Source organism: Patagioenas fasciata, chromosome 1 (genome assembly GCF_037038585.1).
Source record: "Patagioenas fasciata isolate bPatFas1 chromosome 1, bPatFas1.hap1, whole genome shotgun sequence".
NCBI lineage: Eukaryota > Metazoa > Chordata > Aves > Columbiformes > Columbidae > Patagioenas > Patagioenas fasciata.
In genome coordinates, this window is record NC_092520.1 from 100,010,644 (window position 1) to 100,034,055 (window position 23,412).

Here is a 23,412-nt window from a genome sequence, read left to right on the forward strand (position 1 = left end):
TTCACAATACTTTCTGCATCGCCTTTCGGTTAGAAAATTGTGAATAGGCTCAATTATTTTCCCTTCTTTGTCATCATTTTAAGTTGAATTGACTAAATTCTTTTTTTTTTTTTTCAGTGGTGTCTGCAGAGGGGAGGAAAATAGCACTAAGCGAAATGCTTTAGTTTTAATGTATAGCATTAAAGCTGTGAGCACCTTTTGGAGGGATCTAAAGGGAGAGTGAGCAGAATGTGACTTTTACACGGCTTGAGAACTTGCACCTTAGGAGGCTGAGCTCCCTGGGCTTGTGCAAGCCCTCTCTTAAGGGTTTGGGTCTACCCTTGTGGAAAGACGTTCTTGCTGTGCTCTGAGTTTTGCTTTGGGGCTGTTTTTAACAGTAGTGTGGCCTGTGATAGCCAAATGCTTCAGCTGAGACATTTAAATTGTGCTGCTCTTACAAGGGTCAGGACACCCACCAAAAGGGTCTCGAGCAGAGCACTTGGTACATTGGAGGAAAACACCTGGAAAAAGTTTCTCTGTGGAGCAGCAAAACTCGGAGGTTTTGGTTAAGGGTCAGTGTAGTGCAGGCTAAGTCTTTGCTCTTGGGGGAGCTGAAGAGATGGTGTGAATTACCCTGGTCCTGAAGGTAAGGGAGAAGGATGCCTCGTTCCTGAAGGTGCCCCAGAGGGAAAGATGCAGAGCTGGTGCCTCTTGCGGTGTGTTGCCAAATGCTTGTACTTTGTGGTTTATTGTGGGAATGCTGCAGGGGGTCAAGGTGGTTTTGTAGTTGAGCCAAGAGATGAAAGAAGGGTCCGATGGCTGCTGCTGGCAGCTGAAAGTCCCATTTCCACACAAGACAGGGAATTTTTAGTCCTAATACAACCACCGACATCTTCGCCCAGACTTTGGATAAGGATGATGATGGTGTCTCCTGTACAGCTTACACAGACGCCCTGGGTTTCCTTTAAGCCAATCTTCAGCTCTACAAGGAACTGAGACACAGACATCCCTACTCTCCAGTGCTGGCTGCTTTTACATCCTGATTTTCTCCGGAAGCAGAGGAGGGCCAGAAAAATGAAGGTAAGGGAGAATGTTAAAAGCAATTGTTACAGACTCGTTTATCTGATCAGCTGCGTAATGCTTGGATGGTTTGAGCTGAGCATAAATCAGCTTCATACCATGTCTAGGGGTGCATGGCAGACACCTCACTTTTTGCCGTGCCCTGCAGGCAAACAGCAGATTGATACAGCTTCCACTTTTGGCCGGCTCCTCAATGATCCTGAGCACGTGCTCCCCAAATGTCTGCGCTTAGTCAGCTTTCCACTATCTCCACCGAGTACAGTTGGGCCTGGCATCTGTGCTGAAATACAGTAACAGCCTCATGCTGTTGTAATGCCTGCCCCAGGGCCCATCGTCTGCACTCTAAAAATAGGGCTGTGGCGGGGAACACCTGATCACAGTCCTGTCCCTTGACATAATGCAATCATTTTATCTTCTAGGATGTACTTTTTTAAAGAGACTTTGCTGTGTGAGGGTGCTTGAGAGAGCATGGAGGTTTCAGTGAAGGAGGAAGGCAGCATCCCGTGCTGCTGGGTGCATGGGGCTGTCTTGACTACTCCCGTTCTGGGAGGTTTGGGAGAGGCTGCCATGGGATGGGCTGGCTGCATGTGTAGTTTTATCATAGAATAGTTTGGGTTGGAGGGGACCTTCAAAGGTCATCTAGTCCAACCCCCCTGCCATGAGCAGGGACACCTTCAACTAGATCACGTTGCTCAGAACCCTGTCCAGCCTGGCCTGGAATGTCTCCAGGGATGAGGCATCTGCCACTCTCTGGGCAACCTGTGCCAGTGTTTCAACACCCTCATTGTAAAAAAAGGTCTTCCTCATGTCTATCGTGAATCTCCTCTCTTTTAATTTAAAGCCATTACCCCTTGTCCTATCGCAACAGGCCCTTCTAAAAAGTCTGTCCTCATCTTTCTTATAGGACCCTTTTAAGTTCTGAAAGGCCACAATAAGGTCTCCCTGGAGCCTTCTGCAGGATGAATGGCCCCAACTCTCTCAACCTGTCCTCACAGCAGAGCTGTTCCAGCCTCTGATCATTTCTGTGGCCTCCTCTGGCCCCTCTCCAACAGGTCCATGTCTGTCTTGTACTGAGGCTCCAGAGCTGGACGCAGGACTCCAGGTGGGGTCTCACCAGAGCAGAGCACAGGGGCAGAATCACCTCCCTCGACCTGCTGGCCACACTACTTTTGATGCAGCCCAAGATTCGATCACCTTTCTGGACTGCAAGTGCATGTGGTTTTGCAGTACGTGAGGCAAGGGAATAGTTACCTTGGGGAGAGGAGCAATGGCAGCATGCCTGCAGGGAGCAAACTCTGTGACAGTAAATGTAGGCAGGGGAGTGGAAACACCGGCTGCCTTGACAGCACTGGGAAGGGCCAAATTCTGCATGGCATAGAGCCGGGGACTGAGCTGGCTCCAACCAGCACAGCGGGGCAGGGCTGGGAAGTGGCTGATGTTCAGCATTTCAGCTTCTGGACTCTCGCCGCTCTCTTTTAAAACACTTTCCTGTGCATCCTCCTTGGACCAAAGACACTCGCTTCATACCGCTGGCATTGCTCCAGGTTAATAAAAAAACGAGGAAACAGCAACGCAGCCTTTGGGGATGGTAAAACCCTGCCAATCCCATGTCCTGCTTTCTGCAAGGTGAAAATGTGGTGTTGATGCTGTTGGGGCCCAAGCCAAGGTGTTTCCTCGAATTTCCCCTGCTTATCACTTGGATTTGCTTGGCTGGGAGGTTCTGCTGCCTGGTGGAGGTATTGGAGAGCCACTGGTGCAATAGGGGAAAACCCCATCTCCAGCTGGAGCTGGCAGGTGAGCCTCACTGAAGGGAGTTTCCTTTGTCAAACTTTTACGTGGTGCTGGCTGGGAAATCCCAGGAAATACCCGGCTCGGGGCTGGCTGCCTGACAGGGCGATGGAGTGGGAGGGGAAGCCACAGCACGGGCAGTGTTGGGAGGTTTCCCCCAAGATAAGCGATGCTGCTGAGGACAGAAAAATATTGAACTTCTCCTTTGCCTTCTTGCCTTACCCAAGAAGACTGGATTCTGCATAGTGGGATCAGCCCTGAGAGTTTTCCGTCTGAGTTATTTCTCCTTGTGGACACTCTTCTTGTTTCTTCTGCTTTGCTGTTTTCTCCCCCTTTTGCTCTGGTGGCCTGTCTGGACACTTGTGCCAAAGACACTGATACAGTGGGTGGGAAGCAAGGCACAGAGGCGTTTGGTCCTTGTTTGTGCTCTTTGGGGAGCAATCTGCTAAAGGGGCAAGGGCCCACTGGAAGCCTAACCCAGCTTCTAGTTTTTAGGATCACAGGAGCAGAATGGAAATTGTCTTAAAAACTGCTCCCAGGGGCAGTGCTCACACCATGAATCAAAGAATTTGGAGCTGACTCCTCCCTTCATTTCTGTGCTAAGTAACGAAACTATGGATGAGACCCATCATTTGTGCATTAATATGAACAAGGTGTCAGGGAGTGGTAAATGCAGGCATCTACCATTCCCAGGCTCTGCGGGGCTGCTGGTAAACATTCAGCATCATTTCTTCAGTTTGTACAGGAAAAAGGCACACATTGCTACTTTAAACCTGTACAGATACAAGCTAACTGAAAAAATAGCATGATATCTGTTTAAAATTGTTTGCAGAACATCATATTTTCATTTCAGTATGGGTCCAGTGTTGGTAGGAGAGGGCTTGGTGCCACTACACAAGCCAGAAGAGTTGAATGCCACAGTTGTGAAGACATGTATTAGGTCTTTTCTCAAAGTGCTTATTTGCCATTGTATTTCTGCTGGAAGGAGGGGCAGGAGAAGAAAGTGATGGGAATCCAGCAAGTTTCACTTTGTGAGCTTGTAATGTTGTCAGGAGAAAAAAAAAAATCCCCAAATAGATCTGAAGAAGATGAAGTTGTCTTTAAGTACCGTGTCTAGATGTCCACACTGTCTTCCCACCTACATCAGTCTTCTTAGTTCTGCATTTCCCCCGTTAGTGTGCTTTGCATGGGTTCACCATGACTGCAGAGTGAAAGATGGTATTTTCCTGCAAGTTAAGTGTGATGGATCATTAGGAGCAATGCTGCCTTCTCCCCTTGGGGGTGAAGGCAGTGTGCTGCCTGTTTCTGGTTTGCCAGCCCTGAAGCAAACCTTGTCCACACCATGTGCACATTTTGCTCCAGCAGACCAATGTGACTGTAGATGGTTGCTCTCTTGAGCCAGGTATGAACCACAAATCTGTCACTAAATAGATTTTCCTTTTGTTGTCACATTAATTTGCAACTCATTAATAGTGACAGCAGTGAGGTACTGCACTGATGCAGATTTGCATATTCATGACCAACTTATTATTAAACAAATAAGATTTCCCTAGCTGAGGAAGCACCCAGAGTAATGCCACATTGTGCATTATATCAGCCTGGATGTTTTATTTTCTCTTTAATATGTTAATAGATGCAAGGGGTGCTTTTTTTTTTTTAAGTAAATGTGCACCTATAAAATAACACGTAATTTAAAATATCAGAATCGTTTAAACAGCAATCCATTAACAAACCTGCCAATAATTGAGAAGGAATACCTATTTAATGTTCAAATCAATTAATCAATTCTAACTGCTGGCTTTACTGCCTAATGACCATAATGCAGGCAGTACCAGCAAGGCACAACCAAGTCACTGTACCAGTGAGGTGGGCAAGGGGCAGACAGCTGATCCCATGTTTATGGTGTGTTACGGTCAAATGGTTTGGTTTTCATAGTTGCTCGTGTTTCTTTCCCTGGCTCAGTCCTGGGGAGAAGGAGGCCAGAGCTCCAGCCCTCACTGGTGTCACGGTGGCTCCACAGCATGGACACTGGGGCTGTGGCAGGTGGTCGGCAGCGTCCTTATCCACCGGTACAGTGGGGAAGGTGCATCCCTGTGCGGAAGCAACTGAGGGGAAAAGCCGCCCAGAGATCACTACCTGCTCGAAATCTGCAGGCAGGAGGAAGGGGAGATGCAGGGTGTGAGGCTGATCTGTAGGTGGGTGTTTTGATTTGCTTTCTGGTCATGGAGACAGTCCTGTCCCACAAAGCAGTATGACATTTTTCTGTCAGGCTACTGAAGACTTGCTGATAAGCCTATCAAAACGCTCTTCAGATCCTTGATGCATCCATATTTTTCATTTGTTTTTGGCTCTTTTAACAATTTGTAGGGTAGTGGGCATAATTACATGTGTGGGAACCAGCTGGTTATTGTGAAGTTCCCCTCAGTCCCCAGGTTTTTTTTCCTGGCTTGACTTTTCAGAGGCCCTTGACGGTGTTGCCTAACCATGAGGCCAAATGCGGTTCTTACCCCATCCTGCTGTTTCCTTGTGAGTCACAAGCTACCCCTTTTGAATGGCAGGTCCATGCCCCCAGCCTCAGGAGCTCCTGTTGCTAATTGCAAAGGGTGTATGGCCCTGCAGGGACACAGCTAAAACTGAGGCTAGTGAAAGGCAACCACAAGTCACCCCAAAGAGTACATCCCTGCAGGTGCATAGCACAGTGAGGCTGTTCATAAAACCTGTGTACAGCAACCTCCCAGTGCCCTTCTCCAACAGGGAATGATTTTGTTTCCTGATGTGGGATCTGTCCATCTCCTCTCTTGGGTCCTTCCCTGGCACACCAAGGGGTGCTGGCGGCACTGTATCATGATTTCCACTGCTGAGAGCCTGCAGTCATTTCCATGCACTTAGGATGTAGAGGGTTAGGCAACACATGTGGCAGATGCTCCTGATGTCAGAGACAGTGTTTAGTATTTGTAGCTGTCGAAATTTCAAGGAAAAGGCTCCCTAATGAAAACCCTTTTCCAATATGCCATAAAACTCCTGTTTAAGTAAAGCCTACACGAAGGCAAGTCCTGACAGGCCTCCTGAAATGAAAAGGGCAGATTATTTAACAGCTGATCAACACTAATAACCCTTGGCAAATACTGTATGCAAATTTAGCACTGGAGCCAATATGCACCGAAGGGACTCTTCTCTAACAGCCTGGCCTGGCTGTTCTCAAATCCCCGCTGCTAATCACAGAGCCCAGTGCTGGGAGCAAAGGAAACCTGGGCTGTGACCGCCATGTCTTAAGTCAGTGGTCTGTGGGTGTTTTTTTAGGAGAAGTTCCTCCACCATCACAGGAATCTAATGGGTGTTTGGTGTCTGAATGCTCAGTGGGACCAGGCTTGGACACCCTTGCTGAGATCCAGAAACTGCTGGCATAAAGCACTGAAGCAACTGAAACGAATAGTTTGAAGCTGGATGTCTTACCTCCCCCGCTTCGTGACACCTATGGGGAAATACCAGTTTTAAGTATCTTTGTAATACACCAGTCTACACAAAAGAAATCTCCTTTTCTGAGTTGGCCCAGCCCCTGAGCAGGGTTAAGCATGGGATGGGAGTTGGGTGCAGAGCAGAGTTCATCTTCCTGGCGCCTAGGTCCATGTCATGAGGGTGGCTTTTTAGCTGCTCAGCTGCCCTAGCTGACTGGGCTTCGCCAGCGCAGGGAGCCTGCCTGTGATACCGGCTGGCTGCTGTGAGCACTTGGGGACTTGGGGCTTCTGACCGCAGGGTCAGCTCAGCAGGGTAGTGATTGTGATAGCTACGGGATAGAGCAGGGCCTGTCTCAGGGGTCACTGCTGCTGGATGAGGTGGGTCCCTTTGGGAATGTCCCCTGCACCCCCATGAGCTGGTTGCACTCACCCAGCAGATGCCAGACCCAGGAGACTCTCGGGGCGGGGGGGTGTAGGGTGGGTGAGCATCCCAGCCCCCTGCAGGGGGAGGAGGCAGTGCTGCCCAGCTGTAGGAGAATGACAAGGGGTCAGGGATGGGCAACAAAGTGTTGCCCTTTTGGTGGCAGTGTGGCTTTACCTTGGTTCAGAAAGATGGGTGAATCTGTGCCTCCCTCCTGAGTGTGGATGCTCAGCCCACCCACCAGCTTTCCACGCAGCTGTTAACGGACTAGTGACCAAAAGTGCCTGATCCCCAAGGTGTTACTTTGCCTGAAATGGCTGCCATGCCCAAAGAGCCAGCGTGCCTTTGATTACCACTGTTTTCAAAGGCTCAGGAGTGAGCTTGATTAGCAAAGTCAACAAAGAGATGCAAATATGCTGCAGCAAAAAGGTGCCTTGTTAGTTTGGGAATCAAGGTCCTGAGTAGCCACAAGCAACAGCTCTTGCTGTTGGGAAACATTAGAGAAGAGAGGGTGTGTTATTCTGGAGAAACCAGTGGCTCAGACCAGCTCATGTCTCTGTGGACACAACGCAGCGTCTCTGTTTTCAAGGTTATTTAATAGTAAACAAGTGCTGTCAGGAGGAAAGCAACATGCTGCTGCCCGAGCAGGCTTGGGCTTTTTTGTGAGCGCAGCAGAAGCCGTGTCAGGGGCAGCGCAGGCTGGAGAAATGGAGAAAACCCCTTCCTGGGCTTATTTCTACAGCTAAATGTCAGCTGGAAATGACAGACTTGTGCTCAGCCCGTGTTTGACTTGCCAGGGTTTCAAACATCTGGCGAAGTTTCTAACAATGTTATAGTCTTTCCCACTCAATGTTTGCCTTAATTTCACCTGTGGTAACTCTGGGTGCTTGGTGGGGCCCTAGGTGTTGCATTGGAGGCAGAACGAGGTGAGACTGCCCCATCCCTCACCCAGCCAGCACTGGAGGAGGAAAAGGAGGAGGAGGAAGAGGAGGAGGAAGAGGAGGGGGAAAAGAGTGGGTCTGCTCAGCAGCTGGTGCCATCACAGCAAAGAAGCCCCAAGGACGGTCCTCTTCTGCTGCCGGCAGCTCCAAAGTTCAGAGGAATGCGGTATCCCAGGCAGTCTGTTTGTGAAGGCGTAAGGCATTTTTAAAATACACAACAGAGACTTCTGCAGGGCTCGGTCTTTTTGTAAAGTAAATTTATTTGACAGGTTTATTTCTTTCTCAGGTATTTGTCTAACCCTGTGACACAGAGCGAGCTGATTTCCTAGTACAAATGTTAAAATGTAAACTCTCAGAGATGTGTACTGTCACAACCAGTGTCCAAAATATCCTCACCCCAGTTTCACATTCAGTGTCCTGGCATGACAACAGGGAACCCCAGAGATGCCAGCTCATCTAAGCAATGATAACACTGGGCCACCATGATGTACAGGAGCCAGGAAAAGAGATGGCCCCATTAAGAGGACAGGAGATGCTTCTGGCAGGTCCTGGCTGAGTGGCCAGTGGATTCAGGGGTTAAACCCAAGCATTTTGCAAGTGGTGCCTCCCTCCAACAGGATGGGGAGATTAGAAACACCTTAAGCGCCTGAAGGTTTTGCAGCACTGCTGACTGATCAAATAAAGATATGTGAATCATAAATCAATGTAATTTAAAGCAGATTCATTTAGAAATTGAGATGGGCACTAAGGGGCTTATCCAAACCAGGCTAACTTGCATTTAGCCAACCCCCCCCCCCCCAACAGCATGTGCTCTCTTGGGCTAGGTGAGGTGGGGGTGCAGATGTGCTGCTTCCCTTTTAAATCAGAGCTGGGCAGGGGGCTGGGAGGTGGGACAGGGTGACTGGGGAGACACCCAGGGTGAAGGAAGGATTCAGCTGCCTGCTCACCCCAGGCTGTTGCCTGGCACTGGCCACTGACAGATGACAATGAGATGAGAGGAGCAGGTGCGTGGTGCGGCTGCAGCATGGCATGATGTCCCAATGCAACTCAGTGTGTCAGGGACCACAGTCAGTCCCTGTAGGGACGGACACACTGGGGACTCCCTTCCATCCCTCACTCAGATGCTGGCATAACAGAGAGCCTTTGCTGTGCCCCTGCCATCACCTGCTGTCTCCTCTCCACAGCGTGCAGCAGCCCCAAGCATCTGATGTGGGGAGACGCCGCAGTTCTGCGCAGTGTGTGCACATGCATGTGTGCATTTGCTGCAGGAGCTCCTCCTGGACCCAGCGCAGGAGCCAGGAGGAGGAAGGTTGGTTCCCTCTTTTCATCAGGCTTGCATTCGCCCTGCAAACACATTAGTTTTCCTAAAAAGGCACGGGAGAGCTTGAACAGCAAAACCACCGTGGCATTTATTAATTTTTTACCATAGCTCTCCCTCCCCCACCCACTGTGATTTGCATACCTGCTAATTCTCTCCCTCCTGCAATAATTCTGGGAAGGAGAGGGAAATTACATCTGAGCAATAACTCTTTGGCTTTGAAGCTGTGGAAGACCCTGCGTGCCATCACGCTTGGAGCAGAGACTTCCAGCAAGTGCAAGCAGGAGGTTTAACCTCCTTAAGACCTGCACGACACCTACAAGACCCAAGAAAAAACAGTCATCTTGAGTATGTGAAACCCAACTCTGCCAGTTCGGGATGGCTCTGCCCCAGGAAAGCCCTTGCCCCTGCCTAAAGTTTGCCTTGAGAAAATTGCTGTTCCCTACTGGCATTGTCTCCCCTGCAGCAGAGCTGCTTCCCAGTGGAGAGGGGAGGAAAGCCCTGTGCTCTGCAGGATTCAGCACTCCCCAGCCCTGCCTGGGAAGTTGGGGATGCCACCCCGCTTCTTGCACATGCTGGGACTGAGCATCCCACAGCAGGTCTGTGCTGCGAGGCTAGCTCTGACCCCATGAGCTTTGGATGGCTTCTGATGAACTCTTGTCAGTTTTAGCCAGGAAGAAGTTGCAGACAGATTTGTGACCCTAGCAGTTTAATTTATAATTTTTCTTACTGCTGTCTTTATCCTCTTCCCCCCAACTTATTTAATTTGGGTTAGTGGCTGAATGACATCTCTTCCAGTAAAAGTCCTAAAGATGGGCTAGTCAGATTTGGGGAGAGAAAGAGAGCAAATCCCTCCAGAAATCCCCGGAAAAGCCCAGCCAGTTCTTCCTGTCCTCCCACCTCCTCTGTGACCAAGAGGGGACAGGGCAAGAGGGCAGGGGAGGAAGGACAGCAGGGTGATGAGTAGGTGGTGGAGATCTCCAGGGAGCTCTCTGCCCTATTCTAAGCCAATGGCGTGGGTGAACAACAGAGGGAAGCACAGGAGAAAAGCAGGAAACTATTTCAGGAGGAAACTTTTATCACACAATGATTAGCCCCCAAACAGCAAGCATCGCTCAGTGAGAGAGTGACTAAAACCCCAGTGAGCTGCAGCTCCGTTAAAACTGTGCTACACTCTGGTGCTGCTGAAAAAAGATATAATCTTTAAGGTCTGAAGGCTGCATCTTTGAGGGGTCTGGCATCAGCATACCATCCTTCTGTGCCTTGCATGCTCTTCCTTGCTCCCTGGCCTGTGACAGCTGCATAGATAGCGCGCAGTGGTGAGGGAGGTGAGTGGAGAGAGGTGACGCTCACCATTGTACCTGTCCTGTGACCCTGAGTTAAAGCCCCTGCTCCTTTTTGCTGAACACTGGCAGTGGTTTCTGGACAGGGCATCGGGGCAGAAAATGTGGCGTATGAGCCAGGGTGAAGAATGACTACACCACAGTCCTGTACGCCCATGACAGGGAGCATGCCTGGGATCTCTAGGGACAGACGCAGAGCTCAAGGACTCATGCCACAAGCAAGAGGAGCCGGGAGGGTGGGCAAGGCACTCCTGGAGCAGGCAGGATAGCACAGACACCTGCCTGCTTATGCTCACACCATGTGCAACCTCAAGGTGCACCAGGGCGAGTCGTTTGCCAGGCACATCAGTGGCTATTGGCAGGGCTTCCTTCATCAGGCATTGACAGCGAGGTCTAGGAGGTTCCTCTTTCTGGACTATATTAAGGCGCACACAACGGCTTGAGGGTGGGGGTGAGAGGACGGCAAGAAGTTGTGAAAGAGCAGCACGCTGGAGCCCGTGAGTAGCTAAAGCCTTTTGGCAGTGTTTCAGAAAGTGGGGTGGTCCAGTTAGGGAGTTCAGGAAATTGTCTGAGCTAGATTAAACATTTTCTAAAACCTTCTGGGTGCTCAAGAGCTGACTTGAAAGTTGGCAAAGTTAAATAAAACAAAAGTTAACACATTCCCCTCAATTTATTTTGTTACAGGGCTAGTATAAAGCCAGCCTATTTTCCATTAGTTTCAGCGTCCCCTTCCATCTGAAGGTAGGAGGATCTGCACAGTAAAATCCCGGGACACTTGCACAGCCGTGCAGGGAGTCGCATGTGATACATAAGAGCTTTAGTGCACATTTCAAAAGCCATAAAACACATAACTTTTAGGCATAAAACTGAATTTCTCTCTAGTTGAAGCCTGGGTGCGGAAGAGTCCCTGTGGATCTGCAGCTTGCTGAAGTCTTTCTTCAGCTGCAAACCCAGGCAGCTTTCCCTGGACCTGCTCCTTGTTCTCCCGTAGCAGCATGCCATCCCGCAGGAGACAGGGCTGCCACAGCTCGAGCAAGAGAAGCATCACATCTCGTATCAGACCTGCACAACAGTAGCAATGGAAGCAACAGTGGGGTTTCCCTCTGAAGAGGGCAGGGTGTGCTGAAATGCATAGTGCTTGAACAAAGCCAGAGCTCCCCTGCTTCATGCCCACCAGTCTCTGAGAGGGCTGAGCTGAAGCTGCACGTCTCTCTTGTGGAGAACAGGTGGTGACAAGCTGCCTGGAGCGAAGGATTTCTACTGCTCACGTGGGCTGCGAGCAGCCTGGAGCTGCAGAGCAAACCCCCACTCGGCAACTATCCATCTCCCTGGTGGAAATGGAGCCCTTGATACAAAAACCCCCACCAGCCTGGGAAATTACCTGCTCCTGTCTCTTGGGAAAAGTTTCTACTGGTGGAATTGGAGGCAGTATCAGGCACAGAGCAGATGTCGGCAGCTTCCTCGCTCCGTGGAAATAAGGAAGTAGGGAACCCATTTAGACAAACAGTCCCACATAAATCTTAGCCCGACATTTCTTGCCTGTGCCTGATTCCGTACGATCTCGGCAAAGGGTAAATTGAACTCTGCTTCATTGACGAAGCCCAGTGCTATTAGTTATACCTGTCTTTACAGCAGAGCTGCTTTGAGTGAGAAAAGAAAAGTGGTATGGCCCCGGGAGAGAGAGAGAAATCAGAACATAAATGCAGGTATCAAAGCAGAAAAATGCAGAGAGCGGCAGTAGCCCAGGGTATGCTGGAGAAGAAAACAAACTCTTATCACAGTAAGAGCAGAGGAAGCCATCCCACTGAAGGGAGGGGACAAGAAGGACAGCTGACATCCTGCGGAGAGGGAATCGAAGGTCTGGAGGAGGGAGAGCACAACCCCAAAGGCATGGCATTGGGAAGGGATGCAGCTCTTAAAGACACAGCTTCACCCGGTGCCTCTGCTAACAGGCAGCCCGAGCCTGCCAGCTGAACCCGCAGTTCCCGAGCAGCAACGGGGGCTGAGGGCAGGTGTGCGAGCATGGGTATTTTCAAACGGTACGGTTTACTGGCTCCTTGCTGTCTGCAAAGTCCCAGGAGAAAGTGAGAGCCTAGAATCTGGTCAGATGAAAACGAATTATTAAAAGAAGCGGAATTAACAGGACGAAGAGAACAACTTTCTGTGTGAGCAACGTCAGGAGGCAGGGGCAAGAAACAGAGTTTTGCCTTTGAAGGTGGTCAGCTCTGGGGGGAAGCTGCACCCAAGCATGCAGGGGTTGATAGCATGCCAGCTCCCACTCAGTGCGCAGTCCCTTTTGGCAGACGCCCAGCTTCCAAAGGACAATGCAAAGGGACCAAGTAGAAATGCTAGAGAGACTTCTTCCAGTGTAGAAACCTCATGGGTGATGGGAACTCTGGCTCAGCCCTGCGAAAGCCAGGGAAGCCTGTTTGCTCTGCTTCTGGAAGGAGCAACCACCGAGCTGCCCCCCGGGCACTGGATTTCCAAGATGTTCCTTTTATTTTATAGCCAGGAATCAAGAAGGGTGCTCCGACCTCTAGCAGGGGAGGAGTGATGCTGTGAGGACGAGAGAAGGAGGAATGATCCAAGAGAGGATTCCCAGCAGTGAGTCAGACAGGGAAGAGACTGAGGTGGAACTGGTAAAAATAGTTTGGGGAACAGGGATAAGTCCTAAAATAAAACAAACTTTGTGCAAAGAGAATAAAATAAAACCAGAAAGGGCTGGAGCAGCACTAGGGAGACAGAGCTGAAAGACCAGGAAGAAAAGGCAGAAGGAGAACACAAAGAGAGGATCCCATCAATCGCTGTGTTTTATGTAACATTTTAACACCAGGACTTATTGGAGGGATTGCTGTCTCTAGCAGTCTGTGAGTGCTGTCTGCATTGGCAGGTGGGGGTGAAGACACTTTCCCTCCTGACTGCATTATAACACCAGAAATACGTACAGTTTTTCTCTGGAAAAGCTGCTGATCACGTCCTTCATGTCAGAAAGGGGATACTTGAGGAAGAAAAACTAAAGGGAAGCCCTGTCCCGGTGTGCAGGTACACACAGCACACATAGACCCCCACCCTCTCACAGTTTACCTACGGCTGGGTAGAAGATGGAAGATTATCAGTGTAACCTTCAGAAAGGTGATTGCAAGAATGTTTTCCCATTAATGCTGCTAGTGGGACTGTCACTGCATTATTTAAGGTAACCACAATCGGCTGACAAGCAAAGCCGAACTCTACAAGCGTTCTGTGTCAAAACATTTTGCTTCGCTTGCTGCCTGAAATATGGGTCTTGGTAAGAGAGGTGTTGAACACTGCCCAGTGGATTAGGATCTTGACCCATCTGAGAGCCAGAATTCATTGAAGCAGAGGATCGTTTGGGTTGGAAAAGACCTTCAAGAACATTGAATCCAACTGCAAACCTAACACTGCGAAGTTCACCACTAAACCATGTCCCTAAGCATGTCATCTACACATCTTTTAAACGTCTCCAGGAATGGTGACTCACTCATTTCCCTGGGCAGCCTGTTCCAATGCCTGACAACCCTTTCCATGAAGAAGTGTTTCCTAATATCCAGTCTGAACCTCCCCTGGTGCAACTAGAGGTCATTTCCTCTTGTCCTATCACTTGTTACTTGGGAGAAGAGACCAACCCCCTCCATGCTACAACCTCCTTTCAGGTAGTTGTAGACAGCGATCAGGTCTCCCCTCAGCCTCCTTTTCTCCAGGTTGAACAGCCCCAGTTCCCTCAGCTGCTCCTCATCAGACTTGTGCTCCAGACCCCTCACCAGCCTTATTGCCTTCGCTGAACTCTCTCCAGCACTTTGATGTCTTTCTTGTAATGAGGGGCCCAAAACTGAACACAGGATTCGAGGTGTGGCCTCACCAGCACGAAGTACAGGGGGATAATCACTGCCCTGGTCCTGCTAGCCACAGAACCTGTCAGTGTTCCGTTGCCTGGTGTGAGACTGACTCGGCAAGGACACACACAGAGCTTGCTCACAGGTGGAGTGCTGGGCCTGTGTCACAACCATGTCCAGAACCAACCGCTACTTAATAGCATTTGTGTACATGTCTTAGACTCTCAGACTAATTACAGACAAGGTACACAGTATGACAAAAAAAGAAATATTCCCTAAAATGTGACCACTTCATCTACCTCTGATGTAAGTCAGACCCTGGCAAGTATGGTCTGTTGAGCCCACCTTATGTTGGAGATGTTAAGGAGCAAAAATTCATATTGGTGCCTCTACCCTGTGAAATACCACAAGACAGCAATTACTCTGCAAATTTGGATTCTGCCCTTCAGCGCCCAAACCTATGAAAATGAATGTAGCCATTTGTCTTGTCACCTCTCCCTCCTTCTGCAGGGGATCTGTCACAGCAGCAGATTACTATTACAATGAAAGGGACTAAACCTGGCACACTTTTGGACTTCCCATAGGTTCATCCCTGTTCCTCACCTTCTGTCCATCTCCCATTGTCCGGTTCCGTACAGGAAGGGAGAGACAGGACTCTGCTCTGCCTACATCCTGCATTTTCTTTTGAACTTTTATTTTTCCTGCCTGTGGTGAACATCCTTGCCTGCATGTAACATTTCATTCATGTGCGTAACAGTGACGCTGGCCACACCATTCTCAAAGGAACAGAAGCAATTTGCTCGTGTTGATTTACTGTAATGGCTGCTGTCTTTTCTTGACCAAGATGTGAAATTTTGCTTGTTTTTACTGAAATGCACAAAGACGTGTAATGACGTTACTACAGTTCAGAGCTGTGGCCCAGTCCAGAGGAAGGCACCTTGGAGCTCTGCTAAAAGCTGCAAGGAAAGTCCCCAGGGCTGTGGGTTACATACCAGATGGTAACTTTTGTATATGGATGGCCTTTAACCACACTAAGACACATACTTGAAGAAGACCTGGCCTGCTGATAGAGACTCTGTACTTGCAAACAAACAAGCTCATCAAGAAAAAAACACAAAGTTCCGCTTTAAAGTGGGTTTCACTGGAAACAATACCAAAACCAAGTTAGGTCATTTTATTCAAAAAAACAAGTAAACTCTCCCCTCACTCCCTATATCTTGAAAATCCCATTATCTCAGGAACAAAGACTAACAGGGGCTGAGCTGTCCTCTTAGTGCTAAGTCACACAGAATCTGCATCGGGGTACTTTGTAGGTAGGGGAATACTGCTGTTCTGTACTGGTGAAGTGCTTCTATTGTGAATGTAGATGTAGCAGTAAAGCTGGCTAGATAAAACTACAGAAACAGCCCTGGCAAAGAGCAAAGCAAGTAGCTTCAGCAGACTTCAAGCTATCCATGACAGGTTAGTCTGGCATGAATGTGCCTGTGTGAGGCAGGATCACACTAATGCTTTCTTACAACGGGCATGGCAGTGGTGGTGGATGCCCTAGGTGCAGAGCTGTCCACCTTACAAGAACTCCTATGGGTTATATTATCTCTTACAATGTGCCTACAAATACTTAAAGTAAGTTAAAATAACAAATTTTGCGGTGTTTACTGGATGCTTGACCTGAGAAAATGGATTTCATCACATTTAAAAAAAATAGGACAAACCACTAACTGGTCGATGTTTTTATTATGCTAGTTAACCTACGTCAGACAGGTATACAACAAGGCCAGGCAATTTTGCAGTGTGTTTGAGCTGAGAAAGAAAAGGAAAAAAAAGAAAAAGTTGTCTAAAGGAAAGTTCAGATACATTTCAAAGCTCTAAAAACACCAAAGGAGTTTCATCAAACTTCCCAGAAAAAACTTTCCTCTAAGAGGAAATAGGGCAAGTGAGATTTCAAAGGGAGAGATTTTTTTTTTCCTGGGGTGCAGAGATGATGGCTGAAAAAACTCCAACCCTAAACCTTCTCGGTGTGCATTTGTCCCAACCTGTACACAGCATGGCTACTGTCACACTGTCATCAAGAAGAGAATATGCACTAGGTTTGCTGACTAAAGTTCTGGATTTATCTTGGCTATAGTTGAGACCCTAGATTCACCTGAAGAAGCTGAGTTGCCACAAAGCTCTGGTTCACCAACCCTTAAAAAGAGTGCAGGAGAGCAACCTTTTTTTTTTATTTTTTATTATTTAATTTCTCCACTAATTAGCAGCAGGTAGTGAATAGGAAAGTGTTTATCCTCCCCCCCTCAGCTCACTACCCTGCTGTGTTATGACAGATGGAATGTTAATTAACATGACCTGGCAGATAATATTTAATTCAAGGCAGAGTATCATGGAAACATCTGACTGCCTCAAGGCTGGTCGCCTACCTGGTACACCCTGAAAAACCCCTCCTGTGCGCCGTCCTTTAGTTGAGCTAATCCAGAAACAGGATCAAGGCTGTGCCTACACTAGGTTTTCTGGCTCCTTTTGCCCTCACTGCTGCTCTCCCCGGGGCAGGGTGTGGGTTTCCTGGCCAGCTTCACCTGTGGCTGCTCCCTTCCAAGCCAGGTGTGCCCAGCCACGAGCTTGTCCAGGCTGCACATTTGCTCTGAAGGGGAGGTTTGTGGAGTTATCTCAAGACTGCCAGTCCCCAGGTGACCTCATGGCTCAGCAGCCAGGCTCCTCAGCAGCAGGAACACTGTGCCCCCTGCTACACAGCCCATGTGCCCAACCTCCTCCTCTCCCTTCTCTCTCCTGAAGGCCCAGTGCACCTCTTCCTTCACCAGACCTTTTACGGACCTTTACAGGCTCCCCCGGGAGGTGTCGCGGCCCCAAGCCTGACAGTGTTCAAGAAGAGACTGGACAAGCCCTCAGACACATGGTGTGAACTGTGGGGTTGTCCTGTGCAGGGACAGGAGCTGGACTCAATGATCCTTGTGGGTCCCTTCCAACTCAGGACATTCTATGATTCTATGAGTAAAAATCTCTTGCTCACCAGCGTGCCTGGTATACCCAGCACTCCCAGTGTGCCCAGTCGCAGTCAGCTGGGCACCAGACAGGGTAAACAGAGCTAATGCTGCAGACAAAAATGTGTATTTTAATGTACTCAGGTGACAGAGCCGTGCATGGCCCTGTGGCACGGAGGTTTGTGGCCCTTGGCACTGCTGTAACGGGTTGAGGCGGGCGGGTTTGCTCTCCCCTGTGCAGGCAGAGCGAGCACATACCTACAGCCATCTCCTCAGGCAGAAACCACAGGGAGTATTTAAAGAGAAACCACACAGAGTATGGCTTTACAAATCCTCAGACTAATGCCAACACATGCATGTGGTCACAGAGCAAAACAACAAATAAACATTCAGTGGAGGCTTTTTAAAGATCCGTGTTGCCACAGAAGGACTTGAAAGGGAATTTGACTAAAAGCTAGCCGTGAAGAGAGGCACCTGACTCCTCTATTCACACTCAGTTGTCTCCAGCCAAAAGAAGGCAAGGAGGAAGCAAACGCTGAATTACAGGTTACTGTATTATTTTTGTAGTAGTTGGTGTATGGTCGTAAACACAAGTAAAAGAAGAAACTTGTTCCCTAGGCCTGATGTGGGTGCCGGGATGACAGCTGCTTGGAGACTGAGAAGCGCTGAGCCCTCCTGTGTCCCCCACTGGCTGGGCAATGGGCTGGGCTCAGCGGGAGCTGCGACTACACAGTGCCCTGCATGCCGCACAGTTTTCATACCAGAGTCAAAATGCGAGTGCTTCAGCGTGACATGCTGAGTCTGAGCAACTCAGCTGTGATTTTAAATCAAGGGTATTCCTTTAAAATAATGCTATTAATTTGCAAACACAGGAAGATACTCACATGGCGAAGAAGCTTTGCAACCTTCCTCCCAGCACTGAAAGTGAAAGATCGGACTTTCTGTTATCTTCAAAATACTAATTTAGCAGAGGAGTTTCCAGATGCTATCTCTTAAGAGATTTGGGCCAGTGATTCCTAATAATTTTAACAAATAAAAGCAGTATCATGGGTGCACTCACACCCATACACACAAACACATGTCTTGAGATGTAGGAATCAAAAAGCTTCTCAATCTGCAAAAAACTATATACTTTTATTGCCAGGAGCAATCTTTCTGACCACGGATATCTAAAAGACAGAGTGGTCTTTGGGTACTATTTAGTTCCAAAGGGGCTATAAAAGGCAGATGGTCTCATTAGAAACAATTTATGCATATATATTTCTAGGAGTTGAACACTGCCAGAATAGGTTTAGCTCTTTCACCATACCGAGGAAAATATCACCACTTGCAAATGTTTCCAGTTTGCAAAATAATGACCTATCCAAAGTAGCTAAGCAACTAATTACTCAAATACTAGAAGGTTATATGCCAATATTATCACATTGTTGGTCTCCTGGGCAAACAACTTCACATTCCTCAAACCGCCATATACTGTCATTAGACTATGCAGGAAAGTCCTTTCTTAATAGTACAGCAGCAGCAGCCCCAATGCCCTTGTGCTTATGCCATCATTTCAACTATTATTTCCAATCTCCAAGTCAAATCACTTATTAATTAGAGAGGCAACTCTAGCAAACCCAATTACCCGCAGGCAGTTTCTTCCCAGATGTGAAGCCCTTCTTGGAGATGGACCATGATTCCAGTTGCTGGGAAATGTTTGCGATTTTTCTTTCCAGCATATCAGCCTTTATAGTCAAGCCTGGCAATACCTCTCCCAGTCCCTGTCCGTGGCTTGTCTGCTTGATGCATTCCTCCTCCAAGTTCTAAATCCTAGAAAATTCAGCCTACACAGCCTCAGGTTGTGTGGAGACAGCCATGTGCAGGCATGTGTACTTTTAAGGCCTGTAGCCAATGTCTTTGAATGTTTCTTGGGAGTAGAACAGGCAGAGCACACAAACAAAACAACAAGTTGTGTAGGGAAGTGGGGTTGGCTCAGGAAATTGCAGAAGATAGAAGCTCAGAAACTTGGTTTCTGAATTCACTTACACCCCCCCTCCCCATACTTTTGATGACAGGTTTGTCATGAAAAAGACAGAAGCCCTGCTTTTGGGGTGAGAGTGCTTTTGTGGAAGATGTGTGAGGGGCTGCGTGGAACACTGGGTCTGTGTGCCTTCATCTCTGCTTTTTAGGATGTTCTGAAGATAGCACATATAGCAACAAATATGAACTGCTCTCCCCTGTAGATTAGTCACTAGATGTTTAACAAGTACACTCCACATGCAAAGACTCCTTTTGTGGGACTTATGCCTTTGAGTTGTGTGGTGGTGTTAGAAGAGTGGATGTGATGCCCACAGCCAGCCTATGGTGCCTCTCATGTTGCATGCAGGATGCCAAAGAAGGAGAGAGCTTTTTGGTAAATATCGGGCCTGTCCTTCAGAATAGTTGAGGAACTAATAAGTTCTTGGATCCGTATAACAGAGTTTGCATTTGGGATATGGGGATGGAGAAAGAGAACAGGTAGGGGGATTAGGAGGACGTGCCTGTTTTCTTCAGATAACCTTCTCACGATATTGTGTTGTCAGGATGGCTGCATTCCAGTTCAGACACTCCCTTGGGAGACGGTCAGTGGTACTAATTATGCCCATACAGAACAGAAGTGTCCTCAAGACATGAAACTACAGAAAAATTTGTGTCAGCATGAGTACCTGCCAATTATGTTCTAGCTTCCCGAAAATAGCTTTGCTTTTGCCAGGCACTTGCTTGGTACCCATCCCAACAGCATCCAACAGCCTTGGTTTGTAATATATGTCCACACTGCCCCCGAACTGTAACAAAATTCTTTGGTGTCCCCTTCTCACCCACACACACTTCATGTACTGTCCCAGTAATTTTCTGCTCACTGGGTCGCCGTGGGCCTGCAGCCTCCTTTGTAGAGGAGCAAGGATTACCCAACTGAGGCCATGCGCCTTCATTCTTCTCACCTTGCCCTGAGAGACAGGGTGATGCTATTTTACAGTCTGCAAACTCAAGCGCAGAGGCTAGTGGCCATATTCTAGGATATTTACGCATCAGTGTCACATGGAAAATCTGCAGCAAGCAGGGACTCGAATCCATATCTCCTAAATCCAAGGTTAGTAGATTAATCTTTTCCTTTCAGCCATCTGTCCAACAGCAAAATATTTCTGAATTTGTATTGGATTTCTCCAGGGGAAATTAACCACTTACATGCTTTTGCCTTACAGGTGATGTAAAAATAAAAACAAAACAAAAGTAGAAAAAAAAAGAAAAGAAGAAAGTACTTGATTACATTAAATATATATATATATAGCTTAAACCCTTGGCTTAATCTGACTCCTCTAGGACTGATCCTCAATTTGCTGCAAGTTGTATTTGGTAGAAGAAAGGAAAATATATGACATCACTGAAAATAAGTAACTTACAAAAAAGTTACCCTCACCAAAAAATACATGAATATACAGGAAAAAAAGATGTAAGTTGAAACAAGCACTCCTTATATCTTTATGAGTCACTGTACCAGATTTCTGGGAGCAATTTCCAATTGTACAGCACCACTGAATAGGCACAGCATAAAGCACCCAGTATATCTCTATATACCAGTTCGTGCTCTCACTCATGTGAGGTGATCCCCATAGCAACATACTGCCACGGTAATACAGAGCCTCTAAAGGTCAGCCTAGAAAACAACAGCAGTATTTCACAAAATCTCTAAAACAAATACTATTTTATTTCAGCGACATGGAAATTAAACACACTCTAAATTCTATCAGACCAAGGACACTCAGGCCTCTGTTTAAAGCGTGATGAGGAAAGCTCGCCAGCCTTTCTGTACTATGAAGAATACACCTGATAGACAACACCTGCCAGTGAAATTGCCGATTAAAATAAAGAGCTGGACAGAGCATAGCTCTGTCCTTTTTGCATAGGTGTAAAAGCTGCAGGTCTAACTTCTACAGCCTATCATACTTGATGAAATGCAAGATTTATGCAGAAGATCTTCATCTACAGTTCTGCGAGCAGTCACTACTTATCCATAGGCAGGCCAGCAGTGGCAAGTATGAAATGCAACCAAACTGGTCCTTTCTCACACTGAGCTCATCGAGGAAGACACAAAAACCTTATCTAAAATTGAGAAACCAGCTAAGCAGCATTTATTCCAACAACTATAACACAGTGCCATTTACAGAAAGTTCATACCTCTTTTAGCAACTGTGCCAAGGGGGCTTTTTAGCTATTAAGGGAACATCAGTCATTGCAGCTCATGTATCTGAATGACTGGGAAGGTGCAGGTGTGGGCACAGCCAGTGCGAACTAACCTCACATGATAGTTGTGTCTTAGGAGTGGGGAACATGAACTTGCAACATTTCATTCACAGAAGAAACCTCTCCTGGCATCTTTAACCATTCATATGCCCCACAGAGCTGCCATCCCCTTCAGAACTGTCCTCTGCTGCTGTGGCTGGTCAGGGAAAGTAAGAATGAGGAGCTATGGGAATATCAGGTGTACACATAGCATCTCTTGGTGTTAGCCCCATCTAGCAAACCAGCTCTGAGCAGCTAAGGACAGTTTCTGAAAGCCAGTGCAGTATTAGAAAGTGAGTGATCTGGAGGGAGAGGTCATTGCTCCCTGGTGCCCCTGGAGGTGGGAAGATTCACACACCTATCTATTTCACACTGGAGGGTTATCTCCGTAAAGGTCTCTTTTCTCTGTTCTTTCTGCTCCTGTCAGATCTGTCTCTGTTAAATCAGCGTTACTGGCTCAGGACATGAGCTACAGCCAGAGGCAGGGGCAGCAAAATCAGGTTAGGACAATGCAAAATCAGGTCTCAGCCAAAAAAGAGAGAAAAAAAAGAGAGAGAGAGAAAAAGAAAGAAAACCCTGTGCGTTTCAGTGCTTTGAGCACAAAGTATTCAAGGGGAAGATACCTTCCCTTTTCTTCAGCCTTTGTATTCTACTTGGGTGTGCAGGGGCTGTGAAAGCTCCAAAAAAGTGACATTGTGGACTCCCCCGGTTAGGAGTTTATAGCAGGACACTATGGCCCAAGTTGCTCTTCTTTTCTTCTCCTCTACCACAAGTCCCAGGAGTACTACGGGACTGAGGAGTTTCTGCAGGGCAAACTGCAAGATGCCTGGGGAATTAAAGGCCCCTTTATATTGGAGCAACTGATTTTTGTCAGAGTACAGTTCCTTACTGTAGCGTGGGATCAGAAGGGTGTAAAACCCTCTTTTCCCCCTCCTTCAACTCTGTGTCCTTTTCTGCCACTCCCAAAGTCAGAGAAGAGAATTTTGGCTCAAGTCTTTACAGAAGATAAAGTCTAAATGTCAGGTGTCTCCCTAGGCAAGCAGCAAACAGTCCTTTCACCACGGAGCACTAGAAGATGAAAAATTAAATCCAAAAGAAAGCATGAGCCATTCATATATCACTCCCTAGGCTTCACAGTCCTAACCTCTTACCAGTGCAACAAATATCCTGTGCTCAACCCGAGAAACAGTCAAAACACTAAAACATTTAAAAGGCAATAAACCAGGTCAGGGAAAACAACCTTGACCACATCAGGTCACTTGTGAGGAAGTGACACGACCTTGTGACAATGAAAAGGGCATAAAGTGCAGTGAAATCTCACCAAACGCACTACCCATGGCCAGAAACTGGAGACAGAAGCCAGGGAAAACCAAGGCAGACCTGATGACACCACCAGTGTGACAGAGAGAAAAAACCTGTATTTTTCTAATGTCCAAAGTGCAGGAAGGCATTGAGCAGCCCACTGTAGTGTTAAGAATAATATGAAATTTTGAAAGTAAATTCACGTGGTAAAGCAGGAGGAGAGAAGAGAACAGCTCTGCATAATGCCATCACCTCTAGTACTTACTGGTTGTTGTGTCTTCTCTTTTACTTCAAATATATTCTGTTTGGAGCAAGGGTCAGCTCTTGATCTATTTTCACACAGCATCAGACACAATGGGATCCTGATGTACGTTTTGCTGCAAAAACAGAGATAAATATTAGAATGGCTTTTTTTGCTAATTCGTTAAATACAAGTGGACAAATGAAATAAGCTGAATAAAAGCCATAAAAGCAGTCTGAGTCTCCATTCTGGGCAGACTGCATCTACCTCTAATGAAGATCTAAGGGATCTGTTTCTTGTTTTGGCAACCACAACGTAACTTGCCCTGCCAGTAGAGACCTACTGGCTTGGATAGTGTGAAAATCGATATGGGATGTGTGGATGTACTCATGGTGCCT